Source organism: Seriola lalandi, unplaced genomic scaffold, assembly GCF_002814215.2.
Source record: "Seriola lalandi dorsalis isolate HSWRI2012SDOR001 ecotype SW California unplaced genomic scaffold, Sedor1 jcf7180002054969, whole genome shotgun sequence".
Taxonomy (NCBI): Eukaryota; Metazoa; Chordata; class Actinopteri; order Carangiformes; family Carangidae; genus Seriola; species Seriola lalandi.
Genome location: NW_019525520.1, coordinates 536,521 through 542,778, shown reverse-complemented (window position 1 = coordinate 542,778; position 6,258 = coordinate 536,521). Strand labels below are relative to the sequence as shown.

Sequence of the window (6,258 nt, the reverse complement as noted above, 5' to 3'; positions counted from 1 at the left end):
CAATGTTATATCAAAGTGTTTTTTTGCAAAAAAAACCTCAGTTTGTTGTTTTTACATTTTAATTTTTGTAAATATTTAACAAACAAGATAAAACATGTTTATTAAAATTTAGAGGCGCTGACTGGCACATTTAGTTATTTCCTGTTTCCAGTCTTTATGCTAAGTTAAGCTAACCTGCTAAATGTCAGATCAGACAATGCTGCTACATCCAGACGTCCTGTCATTCGTCCACATTCAGCAATTCAAAGCAAATCACATGAAATTAAATCAACACCACGATAATTGTTAGTGACATCATCATCATCATCATCCTCTATTTCACTGCTAATCATGATCACATCGATTATCTAACCATCAATGATCACCGGCTTCCCGCCCAATATCAGGACCATGCGCTCTCCTCTCGGTTCCTACCTGGAGTTGGTCATGTCCGTCTGTCCTCCCTGACTCTTCTCCAGCCCGAGCTTGGTGAAAATCCCCACCAACACCATGATGGCCACCACTCCACAGATAATATACACGATCATGTGGGTCCGATCCCGGTCGGGCTCCTCCTGGACCTCTGTGACGGGTGCCGCCGGTTTCCCGGTGTTGGCCCACACAGGTGTGTCATAGTTGGAGCAGGAAGTCTGGTCCAGACTGTGAACTTTGAACTGGCAGCAGAAGCGGTAGAAGCAGGAGCCGCAACAGAACATGTAGATACCTGCGTTACAGTTGAAGGGCGGGTCCCACTGGCCCATGACGTCATAGTAACCCCAGCATCGGTTACCGCTACTTGGAACCGTTTGGTCCTCGGTGTCCGGCGTGGGCGTGGCCAGGGCGGCCTCCGGCAACACAGAGGGCTCCGTTGTCTGGTTGTTGGTGGGGACCTGGGCCGAAGCCTGACCCGAGGGCCGCGAGCTCAGTCCGCCCAGAGAGGTCAGACCCAGGAGGACGGCCAGCGAGAAGCTTATCAAGACCGGATGCACGGAGGCGGCCATCTTGAACTTACTCCAATGTCTCGTGATGGCTCAGATGTGTAATTGTTAATGAGAGGCCCAAATTAAAGCTCCTAGGTTTAAAAAAACAAACAAAGAAATAGAAAGTTAAATACGTCCAGAGCTCGAAATTATAGACAGTGAATCAATCTGAGCTTTTAGCTATAACAGAAAACACTGAGACAACAGTTGTGACAACTAGAGGGAGTTAACCCTACAGGATATTCATGCCTGGAAGAAAAAAACAAAAAAACAGCATTTAATTAGTGTTGTGGGACTCATTACTGCAAACAGTTACAGGAGACTAAATAGTCGTCAAAGGGCAGAGGAAGAAGCGAGGGAAAGAAATCAATCTCCCATCTCAACATGCTCCTAACAGGAGTGAATGAATCCCTTGTGAGCAGGCGCTCACATGCACAGACACATCACAGTCCCTGGCAGTCTACTGTATGTGTGTAGGTGTGTGTGTGTATGTGTGTGTGTGTGTGTGTTTATCAAAGAGAATAAATATTCTAAAATTCAGGAAGTGTCACCTTTCACAAAGCCATATGTCATGAGCAGACAGCAGAGGCGGTTGTAGACAAATCCAGATCTGGAGGCTTGGAGGAAATCCAGTTTAGGAGGGCGTGTTACCTATGAATGAACTTGCCTCTGGCATTTCTAGCATTTGGAGCTCCCCTGCTGAGTGGATGAATAATCCGAGGAAAGTGAGAACACTGGGTTCCTGACGGAGCTGCCACACAATAAAAAAAAAAAAAAAGCGACGGCAGATTCCTCTCAAAAACTCACAGACAGTCACGGGCTCCCAACGTGAACGGCTTCTCACTCCACAGACCGACTCATATTCCTGAGTGGATAACAACTCTGAAGCTCAAGTCTGGAGTCGGATCAGTTCTGGTGTCCAGGAACAACTCGGAGTTTAACTCGCATCTATCACCCTCCTACTCTCAGTGTCACTGTTCAAAGGAAGCTTTTTTATTTTTGTGGTGGGCATCTTTTCGCTGCCACCTTGCTCCACTTTGGTGAACGTTACTCCCTCCTTGGGAAGTGTAGTTCCACTCTTTCAGCCCCTGGTGTCTTTATGAGTGATATTAAATATTCAGCTTTTATTTTGGAAGGATTATGTAGGATAGTTCCTTCCTATTTCCAGCCACAGACACAACAGGTAAAAACAGCTGCTCAGTGCTCTTTAAAACATTACTCCGGGCTCTTGTCGGGCTGAAATCCTATGGTGATTACAGAGTCCAGAAGCGTCCCTCTTGCACCTGAGGCGTGTTTTCTCTCACGCACGCACGCACACACACACACACACGCACGCACACGCTCTCATGCACACACACACACTCACAAACAGCTCAGTTCCCCCTGGTGACAGCGCTCTGTCAGTGTCACACACAAGGAGTCCAATGGCTTTGTGCGCTGGCCGTGTGCAGGGCTCCTGTTGCTGCTGCTCCGTGCACACTCTGCACTGAAACCCCCTCCGTCCCCCCCCCTGCGGATCCCGGGGTCTCTAACAGACCCAGGACACCAGCTGGGTACTCTGTCTATCAGCCTGCTCAGTCCTGCCCTACAAGTGCTGAGACTAAGGGGAGAGGAGAGAGGAGGAAGAGAGAGAGAGAGAGAGAGAGAGAGAGGGGGGAGGGCTGATGTGGTGATACTGAATCTGTGATCTTAATGTCTTAGTGCTGCTGCCTGTAAAAAAAAAAAAAGAAAAAGAAACGTGCTGCTTGACCAGAGTGGAGCGTCCCACATTACGGAGGGATCTTTGATGCTTCAGTCTCTCTGTTCACGCTCTGATCTTAATCTCTCTCCTCCTCCTCCTCCTCTCTCTCTCTCGCTCTCTCTCCCACAACTTACCTCACCCTCTCCTCTCAAGCCCTGAGGAAATATCAGCTTGGGGGTCAGGGAGCCCGTGGACTGCCCTCTGCACTTTCAGCGGCGCTGGAATAATACTCCCCCAGCCCGCTCGGTGAGACAAGTGGAGATGCGACAGCCAAACGGCGGCGTGGCACCGAGGGCAGATCAGAAAATATCCTGTTTTCAAAAAGAAGCCCCCCCTTTTGGAAATATTGGACTGTCTGCAGCAGCAGCTCTTTGTTGTTGTTGTTGTTGTTGATGTTGTTGCTTCAACAACTCAGTTGCCAGTTTTTCCAATTTTCCATTTGCATCAATGTATTTTTTTGTCTTTTTTTTTTTTCTCCCACTGAGCAAAAAAAAAAAAAAATCGACAAAAAAATCTCAAAGCTTTGATATGCAACAGTTTTTAAGCAAATGCTGCAAATTTTCTCCCAATTTGGATTCACTTTGTTGTCAATTCAGTCCTTGTCCGGCTGCAGCTTCTTTGAAAACAGGCATAATTTGATATATATGTATAGGAATTTTATATATATATCATATGTATGTGTTTTCACTGGTGCTCTGCTTGTGGGATGCTCCAAACAGAAGTGTGAAGAGCAAAGGAAAAGCAATAAAATGCTTTTTGTTTGCCTTTTTGTTTTTTTGTTTTTATTCCATCCTCCTTTGTTGCTGCTGCTTCTTCATCAGAGTATTCCTGTAATTTCCTCCGTCTGCTCAGTGCGTCTGATTCCCGTCCGCTGGTGATGCTCGCGCTGCTGCTGCTGCTGTTCTCTGGCAGGACTGGATGACAATGTCTCACACACACACACACACACACACACTATCTCTCTCTCTTTTTCTCTCACTCCTCCCTCTTCCAACTCACTCCTCCCTCTCTCGCTCACTCCTCCCCTCTCTTTCTCACACACACTCACTCACTCACTCACTCTCGTCTTTCGTGAGCGAATGAGCGCTTGCTGACTCTCCCTTTCACTCTCCCTCCTCATCACTGACACTCTCACTTTTCTTTTTGGCTCCTGACTATCGCTCCTTGTCCTTTCTCCGTCATGTTCCCTCCATCCCCCATCTTCTTTCTTTTTTTTTTATCCGTTCATCTCCATTTACTTCCTGTCTGTCTAACCTTTTCAGTTTGCTTTGGCTGCCTCCCCTGCCCTATACCTTCTTTTATCCTCTCTCTCTTTTTCATCCCCGTCTCTCCGGTGCCACTTTCATTTTTCCCAAAATGCCTGCCAGTCCAACAAATGAGAGCGTCAGTGCTGACTGAGCGGCAGGTTGTGATACAGTACAGGCATGCATGTGTGATGCATGTTCGTGTGTGTGTGTGTGTGTGTGTGTGATGCATGTTCGTGTGTGTGTGTGTGCGTAATTACTGAGCTAATACCTCCACACATCCTCGTCTTTGTGCGAGCATGTCTGGAACATGTGTGGTGCTGCAGTCTATTGGGGCTGATTTAGGGAGAGCGAGCGAGAGAGAGAGAGAGAGAGAGAGAGCGAGAGAGCAAGGGGATGGATGGAGGGAAGCAGGCAGTGAGAGTGAGATAAACAGAGAGGAAGAGGAGGGCAGGAAGAGAGGGAGGGAGGAGGACAGCCGAGCGTCTTCCAAAAAGAGGGGGGAGAAAGGGAAGGGGCTTGACAGAAGAGGAGCAGGGGGTGGGGAGGGAAAGAGGAGAGGAATTATGGCAGGGAAGGGAGGGGGATTAAGAAACGTGGGGATAGCAAGTGCAATAGGAAATGACAGAGGGATAGTGGGAGGGAGTGGGGGAAAGATATAGATAGGAAGGAAGTGCAGACAGGTAGGAGGAAATCTCAGGGGAAAGTGACACATTAGACCCAGAGAAGAAGAAGAGACGGGGAAGATTATTCAGAGAGGACAGAGACTGAAGACAGAGATAAAGAAAACATTGTGAGTTTTAAATAATCTCAGATAAAATGTTGAACGTGAACTAAATTTGAAATGATAATCATATGAAGGAGAGGTGGTGCCTTTGGGTGGGTCATGGTCAGACCCTCAGAAACCAGAGAGGAAAAGCAGCGGGAGAAAAAACGGCTTAATATTTTATTCTGTTTTTAATATCTTAAATATTCATTTTTCAAACTTTAATCTCCTTTTTTTAAACCCGGACGTGTTTGTTCTCTGCTCGCTGTTCGTCGGCCTGAAGCCGCTCACAGTAAAATCTCTGGCAAAGTGCATCAGGAGTTACGTCAAGAAAAGCACATACGTGTGCAAAACCAACGCACACCAACATGTGCCAACACACGCTAAACACTACAGTTATGTGATGCGCCACAAATCAGCTAATCCCCCCCCCCCCCAGTCTGACATTAAACAGCCCTCAGCACATTCTCTCTGATGGAAAACAAGGTCCTTCATTTAGAAAAAGTCATCAAAGTTGCCGTGAATGAAGACGGATCCACCATCGAGCTACACAAGAAGGGCAGTGAGACTCGGGGGGGCAGGGGTGTCGGCTCAAAAGCAAAACGAGAGGGAGAGAGGGATGAAAGGGACGGAGAGGCAGAGAGATGGAAAGAGAGGAGGAGTCCTGGGGGAGAGATGGAGGGCAGAGAGTACAGACTGAATGGGAGATCTGCTTTAAATCATTTCTCTCTCTCTCTCTCCTGCTCGTCTCACGGTAGTTTCATGTGTTAATATCAGCTACGATCTGTTTATGTCACAATAAACGGAGTGGATTGTCTCTTCGTCCGAATTATCCGTCTTAAAATAGTTTCTTAGTCTTTTGGAGCTTTTCACACTGAGCTGCTCATAATCAGAGGAAAAGCAACACGTGTGGCATCACGGCCTGTTGACACCAACATTCAAAACAATGAAATCTGCATTGATTACAACTACACCTGGGTTTTAGGCTCTCCTGAACTACTTTGTACTTGGTCACAAAAACCTGCTAAGACCCGCTAACATCAGGCTTTTGTCGGCAGTTTGAATAGGTACAACTGGCATCCACGCCCGGGTCACATGACTCTGCTGTAGTTGGAGATATTTATCGGCTCCGATCGGCAGTGATGTAAACACAACACCGGGGTGAACACACTAATTTCCCGGCCTTTTCCCTTGCTGTGTCATCTTTAAGAGAACACACACACACACACACACACACACACACACACACACACACACACTGTGAACAGACCCATCACCTGTCCAGCTCGGTGCTGTTCAACCAGAAACGCCGTGGCAACACCCGGGGGAAGGAAGAGCGAGCGCAGCCCCGAATTAAGTTTCAACAGCATCACGGATTGAAGCGTCTGATGCTCATCTGCCCGGCAGCTAGCAGCTCACTCTGCCTCCTGTGTGTGTGTGTGTGTGTGTGTGTGTGTGTGTGTGTGTGCTCTGAAACTGGATGTGATGACATTGTTCCCTGCAGTTGTGTCTGTGTCCTCTCAGGCAAACTCGTCTGGCCGTGTGAAA

At 47.6% G+C, this 6,258-nt stretch overlaps 1 pseudogene; it reads right to left on the bottom strand.

Annotated features, from left to right (window-relative positions):
- Positions 1 to 410: 410 nt before the first annotated feature.
- On the bottom strand, positions 411 to 1,043 carry LOC147817377 (protein shisa-9 pseudogene; annotated as a pseudogene).
- Between the last annotated feature and the right edge of the window lie 5,215 nt (positions 1,044 to 6,258).